Source organism: Callithrix jacchus, chromosome 6, assembly GCF_049354715.1.
Source record: "Callithrix jacchus isolate 240 chromosome 6, calJac240_pri, whole genome shotgun sequence".
Classification (NCBI taxonomy): domain Eukaryota; kingdom Metazoa; phylum Chordata; class Mammalia; order Primates; family Cebidae; genus Callithrix; species Callithrix jacchus.
In genome coordinates, this window is record NC_133507.1 from 83,771,854 (window position 1) to 83,792,848 (window position 20,995).

Consider the following 20,995-nt stretch of genomic DNA (forward strand, 5'->3'; position numbering starts at 1 on the left):
GCTATAAAAGAAGGCCCATGAATTAGTTTAAAAGCAATTAAGAGCTAAGCATGTAAAACCACACATTATCATTTAAAGGAAAACTATAAACCAAATTACATATTATTTGTTGAATTAAGAAGTAAAACTGTGCCCATTTCTCAGAAAGTGAAAGAAGTTTATATGTAACTGTGGTAAAACATATGCGTGAAAAACTGATTAGAAATAGCCTTTGTTCAGCTAGTGAGTAAACTGTTTTAAGAACTGTTTGCCACTTTAAAGTCCATAAACATGGTCAGCCTGAAAACTTACAAGATTTAAGCTATTCTACCTATAGCTTTAAGCACATGGTTAATGTAGTATATTCTTTAAGTCTCTGCTTCAAAAATATGTTTTGTAATATTTACCAGCCACCCCAAGTGAATTCCAACAGTTTGATGGAATGTCCTAGAGCCTTGTACTATACAGCATTGTTCAAATGACAAATAAGTGGATATACACAACATGCTCCAGAAAAACCAATGTGTCCAAGAAAAAATAAAAATAAATAAATTTAAAAAGATAGCTTCAGCTGAACAAAAATGGAAATACAACATACCAAAACTTATGGTATGCAGAAAAAGCTGTTCCAGAAAGGAAGTTTATACCAACAAATGCCTATCAAAAAAGAAGAAAGATCTTAAATAACTTAATGTTACACTGCAGAGAACTAGAGAAGGAACAAACTAAGTCTATTCTTTTTTTTTTTTTTGTATTTTTTATTGCATTTTAGATTTTGGGGTACATGTGCAGAGCATGCAATACAGTTGCATAGGTACACACATGGCAGTGTGTTTTGTTTGCTTTCTCCCTTTCACCCACATTTGGCATTTCTCCCCAGGCTATCCCTCCCCACCTCCCCCTCCCACTGGCCCTCCCCTTTTCCCCCCAATAGACCCCAGTGTTTAGTACTCCCCTCTCTGTGTCCATGTGTTCTCATTTTTCATCACCTGCCTATGAGTGAGAATATGCAGTGTTTCATTTTCTGTTCTTGTGTCAGTTTGCTGAGAATGATGTTCTCCAGATTCATCCATGTCCCTACAAATGACACGAACTCATCATTTCTGATTGCTGCATAATATTCCATGGTGTATATGTGCCACATTTTCCCAATCCAGTCTATCATCAATGGGCATTTGGGTTGATTCCAGGTCTTTGCTATTGTAAACAGTGCTGCAATGAACATTCGTGTGCATGTGTCCTTATAGTAGAACGATTTATAGTCCTTTGGATATATAACCAGTAATGGGATTGCTGGGTCAAATGGAATTTCTATTTCTAAGGCCTTGAGGAATTGCCATTAAGTCTATTCTTAATAGAAGAAGGAAAATAATAAATGTCAGAGTAGAGACAATGAAATAGACACTAGAAAACCAAGAGAAAATATTAATAAAATGAAGAGTTGTGTTTTTCTTGAAAAGATAAACAAAATCAGCAAACTTTAGCTAGAGTGAGAAAAACAGAGAGAAGATTAAAATAAATCAGGAATAAAAGAGGAGACATTACAACTGATCCCACAGAATACAAATAATAATATAAGACTACTATAAACAATTCTTTACCAACAAATTGGATAACCTAGAAGAAACGAATAAATTCCTAGAAACATAAAACCTACAAAGACAAAATTTTGAAGAAATAAAAAATCTGTACAGGCCAATAATGAGTAAGGAGACTGCAACAGTTTAAAGAAGTTTTTTACCAAAGAAAAGCCCAGATCTATGACTTCACTGCTGCATTCCTATAAACATTTAAGAGGATCTAACATCAATCCTTCAGAAAGTTTTTTTTTTTTAATTGAAGAGGAGAGCATGCTTCCAAATTCATTTAATGAGGAGGGCATTACTCTGATACCAAAGCCAGACAAGAAAACTACAAGAAAAGAACATTACAGGCCAATATCCCTGAGAAACATAGATGTATAAATATTCAGCAAAATGCTATATCAGATAAACAAAATCCGGCAGCACATGAAAAGTGCCATTCAACATGGTGAAGTGAAATTTAGTTCTGGTATATAATAGTTCAATGTAAGCAAATTAATAAATGTGATACACCATGTTAACAGAATGAAAAAACAAAAACTGTGTGCTTTTCTCAATAAATGCAGAAAAAGTACTGGACAAAATTAAACATTCTTCAATAATAAAAACTCTCAACAAATTAGGTATAGAAGAAATGTAGGTGAACACCATAAACCCATATATAATAATCCCACAGCTAACTTGATACTCAATTTTTAAAAAAATGAAAGCTGTTCCTCTAAGATTAGGAACAAGACAAGGATGCCCACTTTCACAACTTCTATTAAACATAGTACTAGAAGTCTTAGCCAGAACAATTAGGAAAAAAAAAAAAAAAAAGAGAGAGAGGAGAGAGAGAAAGAAATAAAAGGCATCCAAACTGGAAAGGAAGAAGTTCAATTTGTAAAGAAATAATTTTCTACATAGAATACCCAAAAGACTCCACCAAAAAAAGAACAACTATTAAAATGAATAAATTCAGTAAAGTGAAGAATACAAAATTAACATACAAAAATCAGCAGCATTCTTATACACTAACTATGAGGAATCTGAAAAGGAAATTAAAAAAAAAAAACTCATTTGCAAATGCTATTTATAAAGCAGCCCAAATCTTAGGAATAAATTTAACAAAAGAGTCGAAAGATTTGTACACTGAAATCTATAAAACATTGATAAAATAAATTAAAGTCACAAATAAATTGAAAGATATCCTGTTGATGGATTTAAAAAATTAATATTGTTAAAATGTCCATACTACCCAAGTGAGCTACAGATTCAATGTAATCCCCATCAAAATTCCAATGACAGTTTTTACAGAAATAGAAAAATAAAATCCTGAAATGTATATGGTACCATGAAAGAATCCGAATAGTCAAAGCAATATTGGAGTGGGTTGCACATGGCGGGTGTGGAAACAAAGCCAGAGGTATTACACTATCTAACTTCAAAATCTACTACAAAGTGATTGTTATCAAACACCATGATACTGACCTAAAATCAGGCACATAAATCAATAGAACAGAAAGGAGAACCTGAAATATACCCACATGTTTATAGTGAATTGATTTTTCACAAGGCTGCCAAGAGCACACAATGGGGAAAAGATTTTCCTCAATAAATGTGTTGGAAATACTGGATATTCATATGTAGAAAAATGAAATTATATTCTTATTTCATACAAAAAAAATCACCTGAATATGGATTCAAGATTTAAACATAAGACATGAACTGTAAAGGTACTAGAAGAAAAGATAAGGGAAAACCCCATGTCATAAATCTGGGAAATTATTTTTTTTACATATGACTTCAAAAGCACAGACAAGAAAAGCAAAAGTAGACAAACAGGATTATATCAAACTATAAAGCTTCTGCACAGAAAAGGAAATAATCAACAGAGCAAAGAGACAGTCTTTTAAATGGGAAAAAGTATTTGTAAACCATGCACCTGATAAGAGGTTAATATCCAAAATATATATATTAAACAACTCAGTAGCAAGGAAACAAATAATCCTATTGACAAATGAGGAAAGGACCTGAATAGACATACAAAATGGCCAACGGATATATGAAAAGATGTGCATGTTACTAATCGTCAGGGAAATGCAAATAAAAACCACAATGAAATATCACCTTATACCTCTTAGAATGGCTATTATAAAAAAGACAAAAGCTAATAATAAGTGTTGGTGAGGATGTGGAGAAAAGGGAACTCATGCCCATGTTGGCAAGAATGTAAACTAGCGTAGCCATTATGGAAAACAATATGTAAGTTCTTCAAAAAATTAAAAATAAAGCTGTCATATGATCCAACAATCCCAGTGTTGGGTATCTATCCACAGTACATGAGCTCATGTCAAAGAGATGACTGTACTCCCACGTTAATTGAAACATTATACACAATAGCCATGATATACAAGCAACCTAATTGTCCATCAATAGATGAATGAACAAAATGTGGTATATATACACAGTAGACTAGTCAGCCTTAAAATGAAGGATATTTTGTCATGTGCATGAACTTGGAGGTCATTATTGTTAAGCAAAATAAGCTAGGCACAGAAAGATAAATACAGCCTTGTCTCATGTATATGTGGTATCTAAAAATATCCAACTGAGAGAAGCAGAGTAGAGTGGTGGTTGCCAGGAGATAGGGTAGAGGAAAGTGAGGGAATTGGGGAAATATTGGTTAAAGGGTACAAAATTTTAGTTAGACAGTATGAATATATTTATTGAATTACATTGTAACTATTGTTAATATTATATTATTATTGATGAAAGATTAAATCTCAAACGTTCTTACCACAAAAATGTTATGTATGTGATGTGCTGAATATGTTTATTAGCCTGATTTAGTTCTTTTATGTGAATATTATTATCAAAACATCACTTTGATCATTATGTATAAAATTTATTTGTCAATTACACATTAATAAAGCTGAAAAAATATTTAAAATGTTCTAGCTTCAACTATTACATGTTTGCAAATTTATAGATGAATAAAATTCATTTATCTAATAAAAAATAAAATTTTATTTCTCATTTATATTTGAGTTTTTACCATTACTAAATTTAACAAATTTTTATGATGTTACAAAGCAGGGGCTCAATAGACTTTTATTTTAAATACTTCTATGGTACATATTATGGTACATAATTAAAGAAAATACCAACATCTAAATTTTGTAAAGGAATCAAGTAGCAATATTTGACAACATCAAGTCTTTTATAAGTTAGCAGCAATAAAAATTTGTGTTTCTTTTAAAATTTGTTTATAGACTACATGCTCTCTTTTTTTGTTAATTGCTTTAATTCTTTCAGATTAATATTTTATATTATATATATTATGATACATATATAGCATATATATGCAAACATTTACAAAATGTTTGCAAGATAGAATATTAAAGAAAAGTTTTTCCAGCTTTATTAAGGTATAATTGACAAAATTATATATAATGCTCAAAGTGATGTTTGATATAAATATTCATGTAAAAAGATTAAATAGTCTTTTCTTAATTCAAAATTACAAAAAATATATGCTCTTAAAGGGAGATAAGGAAAGAAAAAGAGAAGGATCATAAGCCAATGGTCCAATTCTGAGGTGAGAATTCTGAAATTCTGAAATATTAAAAAAAAACTCATCAGCTTGACATATTCAGGTTCATTCTAGAAGTTCAATTCTTACACAATGAAGCTCATTTGACTAGGAGATATCCCAATGGAATAGGAACTCTTAGTAAATATTTAGCAAAATGCTTTCTTTTCCTACAGCAGAAATAAAGAACAATCTCTTTAGAGTAATAAGCTTGTTATAATTTATACTTATTTTTTAATCTTGTCCAATATTCAAATAGTTTTCATCTGTCCCCCTCCTTGCCTAGGAATTCCATTACTAAGTAGGTGAGACAATAGATACATATATTCCTCACTTTGAATGGAAAAGGTCAAATTATTAATTTTCAATAAATATTTTATGTTTTGTAATTCTTTGATGAACACTCCCCCTTTACCATACGAAAGCACGCTTTGTGAAAGGTAAATGAACATAAATTTCTATTTAAGTTAGCTTAAAAATGAAGAATTTGGGATTTCACAGCATGTCTTAAACTGGCCCACATGAGATCTTTCTACTCATATACGTAGGTAGATTAATCAGAAATTTGTATAGCTTTCTTAAATTCCAGAAACCATAAACAAGCACATTCTACAAATACCAAGTCTGATAGCTCTGAATAAGATAAGGAGTAAGTATTTATAGTATCACAGCAGTAAGTTCTGTTAGTATAGAACATAGACTTACTATTTTTTAATCATAGTTTACTTGTTAACAGTAGAGATTGAGCAAAATAAATGCTTTGAAAAAAATAAGCTTACAGATTATTTTGTAATTCAACCTCATATTTGTTTAATTCTTGGGGAAGTTGCTTTGTATAGATCTATGTTACTATACTCAGCAGAACCTATTACATTGGTGTTATTATAAGAAAGATGTATATTATTTTTACTCTGGATATTTTAGAACTGGACCCAGCAAGATTTCATATATTCATTTTGCTGCCAAGATATTACATAAGATATATTACAACAAATGAATAGATCACTGGCCAATAGGCAGTCAATAGAAGAGCCTCATGCATATTATAAAGTAGATAAAAGGGCTCTGTTGCTGAGTGGCATGCCTTTGGTCTGTTTAAATTAATCCAATTTTCTCAGCTTGTAAATTTAATTTCCACATTCTGGAAATCATGTTTACAGTTTTTGTTAATAGAAGATGCTTACTGTGAACTTCCAGAACCTGAAGAAGGGAGTGATCTTGCTGGGCCAGGTGGCTGATGCCTGTAATCCCAGCACTTCAGAAGGCCAAGGAGGAGACTCATTTGAGGCCAGGAGTAGGAGACCAGGCTGGTCAACATTGCAAGACCTTCTCTCTATAAAAAAAAGAAATAATAATAATAATATATACATTAATTAATTTAAAATAAAAATAAAAAAGAACAGAGTGTTATAACCCCATCATCTCGGTCCAAAAACTCCTTAAGCTGATAAACAACTTCAGCAGACTCAGGATGCAAAATCAGTATGCAAAAATCACAAATGTTTCTATACACCAAAAATAGACAAAAGCAGAAAGCCAAATCATGAGGGAACTCTCATTCACAATTGCTACAAAAAATAAAATACCTAGGCTGGGTGAGGTGGCTCATGCCTATAACTTCAGCGCCATCCAAGGTGGGTGGATCATGAGGTCAGGAGTCAAGACCATGCTGGCCAACATGGTGAAATCCCATCTCTATTAAAAATACAAAAATTAGCTGAGCATGGTGGTATGTGCCTGTAATCCCAGCTATTTGCAAGGCTAAGGCAGGAGAATTGCTTGAACCAGGGAGTTGGAGGTTGCAGTGAGTCCAGATCATGCCACTGCATTCCAGCCTGGCAATAGAGCAAGCCTCTGTCTCAAAATTTAAAAAAATAAAATAAAATGCCTAGGAATATAACTTACAAGTGAGGTGAAGGACCTCTTCAAGGTGAACTACAAACCATTGCTCAAAGAAATAGGAGAGGACACAAACAACTAGAAAAAATTCCATGCTCACAGATACGAAGAACCAATAGTGTGAAAATGGCCAATTTGCCCAAAGTAATTTATAGATTCAAGCTATTCCCATCGAGTTGCCATTGACTTTCTTCATAGAACTAGAAAAATCTACTTTAAATTTCATATGAAACTTAAAAAGAGCCTGTATAGTCAAGATAATGCTAAGCAAAAAGAACAAAGCTGGAGGCATCACACTACCTGACTTCAAACTATGTTACAAGGCTACAGTAACCAAAACAACATGGTAATGGTACAAAAACAGATATATAGACCAATGTAACAGTACAAGAGCCTCAGAAGTAATACCATCTATCTGCAGCCATCTGATCTTCAACAAACCTGAAAAAAACAAGCAATGGGGAAAGGATTCCCTATTTAATAAATGATGTTGGGAAAACTGGCTAGCCATATGTAGAAAGCTGAAACTGGATTTTGTCCTTACACATTATAGAAAAAATAATTCAAGATGGATTAAAGAATTAAATGTAAAATCTAAAACCATAAAAATCCTAGAAGAAAACCTGGGCAATACCATTCAGTACATAGGCATGGGCAAAGACTTCATGACTAAAACACCGAAAGCAATTGCATCAAAAGACAAAATTAACAAAGAGGATCTAATTAAACTAAAGAGCTGCTCAGCAAAATAAATTATCACCAGAGTGAACAGGAAAACTACAGAATGGGAGAAAATTTTTGCAATCTACCCATCTGACAAGGGTACTAATATCCAGAATCTACAAGAAACTTAAACAAATTTACAAGAAAAAAACAACCCCATCAAAAAGTGGATGAAGACTATCAACAGACACTTCTCAAAATAAGACATTTATTTGGCAACAAACACATGAAAAAAAGCTCATCATCACTGGTCATTAAAGAAATGCAAATCAAAACCATGATGAGATACCCATCTCACACCAGTTAGAATGGCAATTATTAAAAAGTCTGGAAACAACAGATGCTGGCAAGGATGCAGAGAAATCAGAACAGTTTTACACTGTTGGTGAAAGTGTAAATTGGTTCAACCATTGTGGAATACTGTGTGGTGATTCCTCAAGGATCTGGAACCAGAAGTACCACTTGACCCAGCAATCCCATTCCCCTTCCCATTTTACTGTGAAGACACATGCACATGTATGTTTATTGTAGCACTGTCCACAATAGCATAGACTTGGAACCAATCCAAATGCCCATCAGTGATAGACTGGATAAAGAAAATGTGGCACATATACACCATGGACTACTATGCAGCCATAAAAAAGGATGATTTCATGTCCTTGCAGGGACATTGATGAAGTTAGAAACCATCATTCTCAGCAAACTAACACAGGAATGGAAAACCAAACACTGCATGTTCTCACTCATAAGTGGGAGGTGAACAATGAGAACACATGGATACAGGAAGGGGAACATCACATACCTGGGCCTATTGGGGTGTTGGGGAAAAGGAGAAGAAAAGCATTAGGACAAATACCGAATGCATGTGGGGCTTAAAACCTAGATGATTGAGTTGATAGGTGTAGCAAACCACCATGGCACATGTATACCTATGTAAAAAAAACCTGAATGTTCAGCACATGCATCCCAGAACCTAAAGTGAAATAAAAAATAAAAATAAAAAAATATAGAGTGATCTCAAATAGGGACAGAGGAAAGGAGGTGGGGCAGTGGTAAGGAATATGTTGCAGGCTGTGCTCCTCTCTCCATGTAAATTAGAATCAGTGGGGGTAGTGAGATCTACCTACCTTGGAAATCTATGAAGGTAAAGATCAAGATTGTCAGACCCACTGGATGAAGAAAACTAATTTACAAACATAAACACTAAAATAAAGACAAAGGAAACACACAGTAAAATAATAGATTCAGTGGCACAGGAAGCAACCAGAGTTTCTTTTTGTAATCTATTTTAGCTTATCTTAGTTTATTTTAACTATTTTTATTAATAAATATACCTTCTAATAAGTTTGTTCTCTGTATGGCACTATGGTTCAGATAATTCAGTCCTCAGAAAGAAGCAGAGATAATTTTACGCATGTTGAATGCTGAAGTACAGCATATAAATAAGTGGATATTATTATTCATTGCAATATTAGTAGCAGTAAGCAGTTCTTATTTTATGAAAGAAATAAATCCATGAACACTAAGCAAAAGTTGAGTATCTTCCTGAACAATATGTACAAAGATTTTACTGATTTTTTTGTATTTCTAATATATTGTGCCCAACAAAACAAAACAGTTTTGGATAAATGACAATAAGTAGGGCTATTGTCCAGTGCATTTCAATTTCCAACATAATATTTGGAAGTGTGTCAGTTTCATGGTAAAATTTACTTTCAACGAAGAGTTGTTCAGTAATGAGATTGTAGCTTTTTGTAATTCTGTTTATGACTTAAGGGAATATTTACTTATATATTACTTATATATTACCCAGTTTGTGATATATTCATCAAGAATAATAAAGAAACTGACATGAGGGAATTTAAGTTCTCGACACCCTGATGTATTTTAAACTTAATGGATGAGGTTACTCAAATGCAAAACAACTACATTCACATCAATATATGAAAACATGTTGAAATTTTCTTTTTATCCAAAATATGAGGCAACACTTGCCCAAATTCAAAACCATTACTATTTTTTGGGAGATAAACAGCAAAATAATTTTCTGCTTTTGTTGGTGTTAGAATTAGGTGCTATATCAGTATAATAGCCAAGAGTGATATGGTCTAGTAGTATTTTGATGAATTACATGATTATAGTAAAAATGAACAATTTCATCATGCTTGAATTAATAATGGTAGTATGATTTGGCAAGTACTCTTGCAACATTCTCTAACTCATCACTTCAGAAGACAGACTTAGATAGTCCATTCATTGTTTTAGAAAATGCAGGCTGCAATTGAGTTTAAAAAGCAGAAAAGCCAGGAGAAAGAGGTCAGCTTTAGAAAGTAACGCATGTACCGGTTCTCACAACATTATTGCTTGATTATATTACCTCTTACTGCTCATTTTAATTTCTTGCATAATTTCTTGTATCTCAGAAAATAAAACTAAATTTTGGAACATTACATTGTTTACCAAATTTAATTAAAAATACTACACACCCCAAGGTACTCCTGAGACACAGAAATTATACATGTATGTGTGTTGTTTTACATTTAGATTTAAGATGATTAAGAAGATATAATCAATGCAGCATTCATTTGGGTATCAATCAAGTAAAACACACATAACTGAACATTACATAATTTCAGTAATAAAGAGTACAAATTGTGAATTGATTTAATATATTCGTAACTAAGTACTCTTCTTTAATGTAACTCACAGTTTGTTACACAAAATTATTCTGTTCTTTTTTTTTTAAATCTTACATGCCTGGATAAATTTCTTAAAAGATACACATTAAGGCACTCTTTTAAGAATTTATAATAAGCCTACATTGTGGATCGAAAATAGTCAAAATTAACAGTTTAACATCTTATTTACAGAGATATTACAGAACATAAAGCTAAATTACAGATTATTCTTCCTTCTTGAAACAACTTGTAAATATTTTAATAAATAACACTGTAATATAAATACAAAATGAGCATTCAAATCCAATCTACAGTAAATTATATGTTTCTTGCAAATTTTAAACTGATATCTGATATGTAAGTTTTATTTCTTTTTGTACTTTTAAATAGCATAAATTATGTATCCATTGTTTTCGTACTGCCTTTTTTTAGCAATCTCAAAATGTATGCTCATTCTCTAATATTTTATCTGTAATTGTTTGGGTGCTATCAGTAAGAGAAAACCTCTATGCTTACTAGAGTAGATTATTTCAAAACAAGTATATCTTGTTAATATTTGTGTTATCTTTTTATATTTGAATGGTTTTTAAAATACGTTTGTTTTGAATTTGAGTTGTAAAGTAAAACTGAAAAAAACTTTATGTTTCATTTTTTTCAAAGATATTTAAACATGAAGGCTATATTTGTATGCCAACCTATACAAAACTAGGTAATGGTTCTGTTCTCCATCATTATAAGGTTATTCAGACATGGTAAAAAGAGAAGAAAGTGTTGATTAGAAGTTACACTTATTTGATTATCTTCGGCAAGTCATATGCTTCAAACTTTGGAATTATATATAATGTCCTAGAATGTAGTCATTGACAATCGCTAGAGCCTTGCCTCCCAAATTAGAATAAAACTATTTTGAAGATAGAGAAAAACAAAACAACATTATGTTTTTCTGAATCATTTGTTTTAATCAAAAGAAAAAATATTTGTGTTCTTAAAAGTTGTTTTACCCATAAAATTAAGCAAATGTTATCAACTGAGTTCTTTTCAATGAAGTCAATCTTGTGTAATTCATGAGCTAAGGGAATAAGACATAATTAAGGTCAATGAATGACTGAAAATGGTGTGTGTGTGTGTGTGTGTATCTGTGTGTTTAGAGCTTGATGGTATAAACAACGTATTCTAGTTTCTAGGCATGGAGTATTACTTTGGCAAGAAGTATAATGTTCATATTGTGCTTTACAGATGGGGCACATTCATAAGTCCTCAGAGGCCTACAGAGTTAGCTTTCTTAAAAAATTCATTGGTTTGATTTTATTTTAAATATTTCATCACAAAGAGCCAAATGACTTTCACCAATTAGGTTAAATTCCTTCAGACTGTGTTTTATAACCCCTGGATTATTCTTAGCTGTGTTTCCTCCACTTTGAACTACCTGTAATATATGTGTCCTTAACATTCTGTATGGAAACTTCCTCTTCTTATAATTGCAAATTAGAAAATAACTGAGTAAACTTTTCATTGAGAAAACTAGAAATTAGGAGGAGAAGCAGTTACTCAAAATAGCTGCTTGAAGGCATCAGAAAGCTAAAAGTTATGAAATGTTTCTAGTTCAATTTCCAAGAAGAGATTGAAATCCACAGAAGTTAGTCACTTTTCCCCTTGGGATCTTTGCAGATTCTCAGAGAGGTGGCTGAAAGACTGACTAGCTCTTCTGAAATTCTTTCATGGCTTGTAGTCACAATCTAGGGTAAAGGGTTCACAAGAACATTGGCCTTCGTATAATCTTCTTATCTTTGAATTGGGACAGAAGGTGAAGTAGACGTAAATCAGTCATCAAACAGACAAAACCATAGTCCAGCTTCTAGTCATTTGAATGGCCCTAGAAATATTTGCTGCTCAAATTTCTTTAAGGCATTCTGAAAAACTACTTCTCACAGGTTCTACACCATTGGAAAACAATATCCTAACCTTTAAACTATATCTACAAATAAAATTATATACAACCAAGTAGACAAAGAAATATAAATCAGAACCAATTGGAAAAAAGGGAAACTGAAAGAGATCCATTGGGATTCCTGATATTGGAAATATAAAATGCAGACTTTCAATAGAAACAATGCTTACTATACTTCAGGTCATTTTAAAGACAAGAATAACAATATGGAAAAATAATTTGAAATGATAGAATATTAGAAGACAAATATGAATTCTAGAACCATAAATTGTAAGAAACAAGGTTAAAAAAAACTTTACAGATAGTTTTAATGCAGAATAGATGTGAATAAAAAAGAATTAGAGAGGTATGAGAGAGACTAGTAGAAGATACCAAGAGTGGATCATGGAGAGACAGGAAGACTTTATGAACTTATAGAAGAAAGGATAAGAAAGAGAGAGTGTACAGTAATTAGATCTAGTGAATTTTTATTTGAAGTGCACATTTCGAGTGATGCCTTCTCTATAGTATGTAAGAATATGCCAGGACAGGTCTGTACCCTCAGTCCGGATGAAATGTTACCTCCTTATGAAGACTCCCTTAAACCCACACTTCAAAACTTCATTTATGCACTTTTATAGGATTTTATATTCTATCCTCATATTATTATGATTTACTTTACACAGATTAATATATTTATTTAGTACATCATCCAAAATTGTTTTGCAAGGACATTTAGGTGCCCAGAAGCAAAAAATGATGAATGGCATAGATCCTGCATAAAAGTTTGGGTCATCTTACTAAATTCTCTTTTCTCTTTGATTAATATTACAAAGAGCTGTTTAATAAAGATTGCCATCTTTTCTGTGAATAAATAGTTGGTATCTTTTTGTTTACTGTTTTTCAGATATAATACATGTCCTGTAGTTTCAACTGTGAATCAACTGAGTGACCCATCTGTGGATACCTTATGTCAGTGTAACTAATTTAAAAGATCAAATTATGAGACCTTAATTAATCTTTTGAAAATAATGTTTGTAGTTTTGCATATTCAAAGTATTTGAAAACAACTTACTCTTGTTAATGGCAGGATGAAAAGCAAAATCTCCCATACTGATTCTTTTAACAAATGAATAAAAACAATCTGTAACTATATTAACTGCTGAGTTATAAACTGCGTAGTCTCATAATCTTCAGGCATATTTCTTAAATTTATGAGTTAATTTGTCCACTATCTGAGGTAAATAATTGTGATTATGTTACATATTGCTTTAATTCTACATGCTTAATTAATATTTTTTTCAGAATACTAATACATGTTCACAGTGGAAATAGAAAATATTCAAAGGCAAATGGAGGTTAATTTAAAAAAACTGGTTATCCCACCAAATCAGAGATAAATTTAATATTCTTCCTACAAATATATGTGTGAGTGTATTTATGAAAATCGGATTATATTGTAATGGAGATAATACCTCATAGGGCTGCCGGTAAGATAAAATGAGAGCATGTTACAGAGTGCCTGGTACACCACAAGTGCTCAATAATGTAGCTATTATAAGAGAGTATTTACAGTTTTAAAACCTACTTTTATGACTAGACTGCATATAAAGGACATTTGTTGTGAGTAGATATTCATTTACAATTCCTGTTTCTCTAAAATTATAGAACCATATTTAGTTGTGTGGCTAAATCTAATTTTTCCCCATGCTAGAAAAAAAATTTCTAATTATTTATAATAATGGGGAAAAGCAAGACAGATATCCTTGCTGATGATCTTTTTAAAAAAATCTTTTCAGTGAGAACTGCTTGGTTAATTTTTAGTATGATATACATCTATACATTGAATCTACTTTATATTTTATTTCACAAACAAAACAAGTGTCTCACAGTGATTTAACTGTTTACCCTCCTCACTCTTTGTGCTAGTATAATCACATATTTTACAATTACACATTTTATATATCCTACAAGATACTATGTTATATACCACTTATAAATTTATTGCCTCTCAGTTGTGATCTGCCCTACATCACCCTGCTCATGATACTAGAATTGCACCCCATAATCCAGGGATGTCCAGCCTTTTGGGTTACCTGGCCCCCATTGGAAGTAGAATTTTCTTAGGCCATGCATAAAATACACCAACACTAACGATAGCTGATAAGCTGAAAAAAAAAGGTTCATGCATATATCTCATAATGTTTTAAGAAAATTCACAAATTTGTGTTGGGCTGCATTCAAAGCCATCTGAGTAGCCTGTGGGCCATGGGCTGGACAAGCTTGCTCCAATCAGTTCTCCTTCATCAGTTGGCTCAATAGTAAGCTTTGCAGTGGAGGGGGCTGGTGGGACACTGCAGGGCAAAGCAAGGGAAGAAGCCTGTTTGCTTGGTTCTGCTGGCCTTTCTTTCTGCTTCCTATGGCAATGCTTCCAGCAGCACATGAAACAAGGTTCAGTGGCTCTCAAGTTTCAGATTGTCACCAGAAATCAGGCAACTTCCTGCTCACTATTCCCAGTCTACTGGCTGTGGAACAGTTCTGTGCCATGGTACCCAGTGAGAATGTCTTTACCCTCCAGTAGGCCACAGACTTATCCTCTTCAGCAAGGACTGAATCTCAGGCTGGTGGTAGTGTTGGAAAGCAGGGGGTCTCCCAGGTTTATTTTGTCTTTGGGTACTTTTCCTTAGCCTTGGAGATAGAAGGCTATTTGCTATTCCTATATTATTTAGCATTTTCTTACTTTTTTGCTATATTTGTCAACCACCTTTTGCTAATTAATGATTCCTTTTTTACATTTTTAATATTTTTTTTTATTTTTTAGATGGAGTCTTGCTCTGACACTTAGTCTGGAGTACAGTAGCATGATCTTGGCTCACTACAACTTCCGCCTCTTGGTTTTAAGCAATTCTCCTGCCTTAGCCTCCAAGTAGAGGGGATTACAGGCCTTTGGCACCACATCAGACTAATTTTTGTATTTTTAGTAGAGATGGAGTTTTACCATGTTGGCCAGGTTGGTCTCAAACTCCTGACCTCAGGTGATCTGCCCACCTCGGCTTCCCAAATTTCTGGGATTTTAGGTATGAGCCACCAAGCTCGGCCTAATTAATAATTCTTATATATTAATTTTTTTCTGCTCAAATTATTACTGTGCTTTTTGTTTCCTGGTCAGAACCTGATTTTTTAAATAACTTTAAATCATTAATATTCATTTTTATTTACTTACACATTTATCATTTCTGGTCATTTCATTCCAACTTGAAGCTTTGAGTTTGTTTCTGAGATCATGTTTCTTCAGGGTGATGAAAGCTGTTCACTAATTTTTGAAGTGCAAGTGTGAGGAATCCAAGGAGTCAGGGTTTTTTATTGTTTTGATCTGAAACCTTTATTTCACCTTCATTTTAAAAGCACATTTTCAGTGGATATACACTTTAGATTAGCAGCTTTTTTATTCTTCTAAGTACTTCAAATTTTTTGACCTATTGTTTTCTAGCTCCCGAAATTTGGCTGGTATGTATGTCATCAGTACGTGGCTCCAGTGAATGTAATATCAGATCTTGCTTTGGCTGCTTACAGAATTTTATCTTTGTATTTGATTTTTAGCAAATTGACAATAATTGCCTATGATTAGTTTTCTATGTATTTATCCTATGAGATTTGCTGAGATTATTTCATCTGTGAGTTGATAATGCTATTTAGATTATTACTTCATTTTTTTTTTCATCATTCTCTTTCCCCTCGCATTCTAGGAGTCTAATTAAAGTTTATTCGACTTTTTGGTTGAATCCTACCTATTCTTCTCATATGTTCTGACCTCTTCTTAGAATTCATTTTTCTGTCTGTACTTCAGTTTCTATGTTTTCTATTGACATCTTTTTGAGTTCATTAATCTTGTTTGTTATCTCCTGTGTTCCGTATGTTAAGCTCGCCCAGTGAGATATCTACCACCAAACTAGTAAGGGGGTTTTTAGTATTTTTTAAATTCAGATACAATCTACTTAGGTGTGTATATGGTATTTGTCAATGACTATCAACAAATGTTTATATCTAAGTACAAAAACCATAGTCAAGATATAGATCATTCATTCTCATCATCTCAGAAATTTTCTTCATATCCATTTGCAGTGAATTCACATACCTCATAAGCATTCTTCACATTTCTGTAACCATAGTTGAGCCCTTCCTATTCTTGAACTTCATATAAATGAAATCACACAGATGTACTCTTTTATATCCACATACTTATATTTAACATCATGTTTTTGAGATTTACTGATGTAGTTGTGAGTAGTGATGTTATTATTGCTATTATTCTTATTACCACTACCATATATACACATACATACATGTACGTATGTAGTAGTAGTAGTAGCTACTACTACTGGTAATAATAAATACTAGTTTATTTATCTTGGAATTATCTAGGAATGGAATAATTGGATCATATGGTGAGTTTAAGTTTACAAGAAACTTTTGGTTTTCCAGAGTGGTTGAACTATTTTAACTTCCACAGCAACGAATGAGAGTTCCAGTGGCTCTGCAGTTTCATCAACATTTGGTGTTGCCAGTAATTTTCTTTTTGTACTTTTTTTTTTCTTAGCCATTCTAGTGATGTGTAGTAGTTGTCATTTTAGCTTATAGTTCCCCTAATGACTAAGATGTTGAGCAATTTTTATGTGCTTATTAATTAATCATATATCTTCCTTTTAGAAGTTCCTAAAGGAATTTGCCCATTTTTGCTACATGTTTTATTACTTATTACTAAGAGTTGCTTATGCAGTCTAAATATAAGTCCTTCTTCAGTTATGTATATTGCAAATATTTCCTCTCAGTGTGTGGCTGCCTTTATTTTCTTAAGAGCATTGGTTAAGATAAGTCTTTAATTTTGATAGAATCCAGTTTATTCTTTTTTTTCTTTTGTGGATTCTATACTTTCATATTCTCTCCAAAACTCTTTATATTTTTTGCTTTTATATTTAGGTTTATGATCTATTTTAAATTAAATTTTTGGTATAGAGTGCCGTGTATGTCAGTTTTCTTCTTGTTTTGATTTTCTTACATATTTATCTAGTTTTTTTCTGGAACCACGTTCTTCAATTATTTTTTTCTCCATTGCCTTGGCCCTCTGGTGAAAACCAATAGATAATATGCGTCTATTTCTGCAGTCTATCCTGATCCTTCAGTCTATTTATCAATAAACATGAGATTTTGATCTGGATTGCAGCATTACAGGAAAGTTAACATGTTAATATTGGGTCTTCTAATTCACATAGTCTATGTACTCTTAAAATGTGGCTTAAGTGTTACTATATTTTAGACGAATTCCCAGGTCTTATATCTCTTTCCATGTTGGCTTAGGCAATCTTCATTTGTGCCCTCATATGTGGAAATTACATATTTCTAGTTTACCAATTTATGCAAGTAAGTTATACTTAGTCATGAACCATACATTATTTGTTTCTTTATCTTTACTTTCTAGCAGAAAAAAAGTTGGACCAAGGAAAGTATTCTTTATATAATTACAATAACAATCCATCTAACATGGTTTAAGAGAACCTTTAGTTAATTATACATCAATTTTAAATACTAAGGGCTGATAATTATTTTTTGGATAAAAAACATAAATACATGAACCCTAACATAAAAAAATGTGATAGGTAGCATTACTAACTGGGTTTTGTTTTTGTTTTTGTTTTTTGTGGGGTTTTTTTTTGAGACAGAGTCTCACTCTGTTGCCCAGGCTGGAGTGCAGTGACACAATCTCAGCTCATTGCAACATCTACCTCCTGAGTTCCAACAATTCTTGTGCTTCAGCCTCCCAAGTAGCTGGGACTACAGGCCTGTGCCATTGCACCAGGCTAATTTTTGTATTTTCAGTAGAGACAGCATTTTACCATGTTGGCCAGGTTGGTCTCAAACTCCTGACCTCAAGTGACCTGCCTGCCTCAGCCTCCCAGAGTGCTGGGATTACAGGTGTGAGCCACTGTACGTGGCAACTAACTCTGTTTAAGTAATTTTTGCACATTTTAAAACATACTGAGTTGTAAGAATATCACTGCATATAAATTTGCTTCCATTTTTCATTGGTTTTCTTGATTCTTATTAGCCATAATTTTTATGAATATATATATATATATATACACACACACACACACACACACACATATTCACATTCACATATTTTTCCTTTTTATAATTTTAGCTATGGACTACAAATAGTATATTTTGAGTGTTTGGGTATTCATCAGTTTTTTTTATGAATTCATAGCAAAATTGAGTCCAGCTATTGTTCCCCAGAATATAATTTAGATAATAAATAGAAAAATAATTAAATATGGGTAACGATATTAATTTCAAATTTTGACCTTTTTTCATACCAGAACCTTTGCTAGAGAAATGACTGTTCTATTTGATTTTTGAATGATTTTGATGTTTATTAGTCATCCCTTGTATAAAATGTTCATCAATGTTTTCTGTTCATCTTTCCATTGAGTTTCAGCAATTTTCCTAGTTGATTTGCAGAAGTACATGAATTGCAAGTATTAATTCTTTGACCGATTTTGTCAATGAATACATTACTCATGTATCAACCTTATCTGCAGTATCTACTATTCAACACAGATGTTGCCATGGCATTCAATTTATTGTTTGTAATTTTGGGGTCTTATTCAGAAGTCCTTTACCTAACTTTGACATTTTAGCTATCAGAATTCACCACTGTGTATGGTGTAACTGGGATATATTTTAATTTTCTCCAAATAGTAAACCAATTTTTCAATATTTTTTATCTAAGTTGTATATGCTTCTCCTGCTGGCTTATTATGCCACTTCTCTCACATGCCAAGTGCCCGTGTATGTATGTGTGCATATGTGGAAGTATGAGTCTTATGGTTAGCTATATTTTTTTAAGACTTAGCCAATTATAGCATTCTAATAAAAATGGAGCCATTGTATTGCACAGCTCCAGAAGGTGTCCTTTATATAAACTACAAAGTGAAGAATGGCCCTTGGTGTTAGAATATATTCCAAGTGAATGGTGCTCACTAGAATTAGATGACATAGCAGTTCTGGAGTTCTGAATTTTCCTTCTGAATTGTATTATGTGTGTGTTTGTTGTGTGTGTACGTGTATTTTTTGCAGCAAGTATGAATGCAAGCTCTGGAGCCAAACTACCTGGGTTCAAATCCTGGCATTTTTTATCTCCTATGCATGTGAAATTTATTTGCTTCAATTTTTAATTCCATAAAATAGAGATAATGATAAGACCAACTTCAGGGGATTTACATGTTTGACATTATTATTATTTATCATAGTTTTTAATACTCTCTTTTATGCTGATAGAAACCACCTGAATATATTTATCTTTTTATACTCAATAGTTATCAAAGAGGGTCTTTGTGTAATGAAACTGATCAAGACCTGTGCTTAAGAATATCTTTATTGGGCTTTGCCCATTTAAATAGTAGTTTAACTATCTCTATATGTGTGTGTGTGTGTATACATATAATACATATAAAGAAAAATAAATTCAAATATATATATTTGAATTATATAAACATATATATTTGAATTATATATATTTGTATTTATAAATATATATAAATTCGAATTATATATATATTTGAATTTATAAATATATATATTTGAATTTTTCTTTATGATGTAAAAAATATTACTGCTCTGCTACTTAGTGTATTATTCTGTAGATGGTGAGAAGCATAATTACTGTTTCTCAGTTTATTATAGAAGATCTATTTTTTTCTCTTTGGTATCCTTTAAAATTGTCTTTATGTTTTTGTAATTCTTAGATTTTGCTGCATTTCCAGCAATCAGTCTTTTTTATTATTTACCCTGCTTGACTTGCCATAAATCCTTTGTATCTGAGTTCTCATAATTTTATTTGTTAAATTCCACATCAGTAATTAATTAAAATCTTCCAATCATTTCTTGTTTAATATTTTGGATATATAATCTAACCCTTCCACTTCAGTCTCCATTCCTTCATTAGCATTCTCCCTTTGTATTCCTTCTTAGTGAGCACCTTCAGCTTATTTTCAATTTCTCTTGCTAATTCTTTCACTGTATCGATGAAACCATATATTCAGTTCTTGTTTCTGTGTTTTCACACTCAGAAATACTAGTTGTTATAGTTGTTATATTTTATTATGATTTGTTTCTGTTTCAATAAGCAAACTGTACAATACCTGTTGTCTTCAGCCTGTAGGTTTGCAGATAGTTGTCTTTGTCTTATACTTGTCTTTTTACTTTCCCTTTGAGTTTGTATTGTCTTTGGGAGTTACTCACCTTTACTGGATTGTATACTTGGGGATGGGACAATAATTTATGTCCTGGCCTTTGCCTTTCTTGGTGACTTCAGGGGCAAGGGTATGCCATAGCATAAAGAGCTTTTATGGGATAATCTGTACATTTACTCAGATACCGTTTTTTAAAAAGAGATATTTCTTTTCTCCCTCTCTCCTAGGTCGACTTTTCCAGCAAGTGTACAAAATAGAGGAAAGAAAAAGGCACACTTTTACCAAGATGTATGACTACCTAAATTAACACGATCTGTGCTGTTTCTGCCCCAGGTTCTTCTGCCTTGTATTCCCTCCACCTCAACCTCTACCCCTCAACA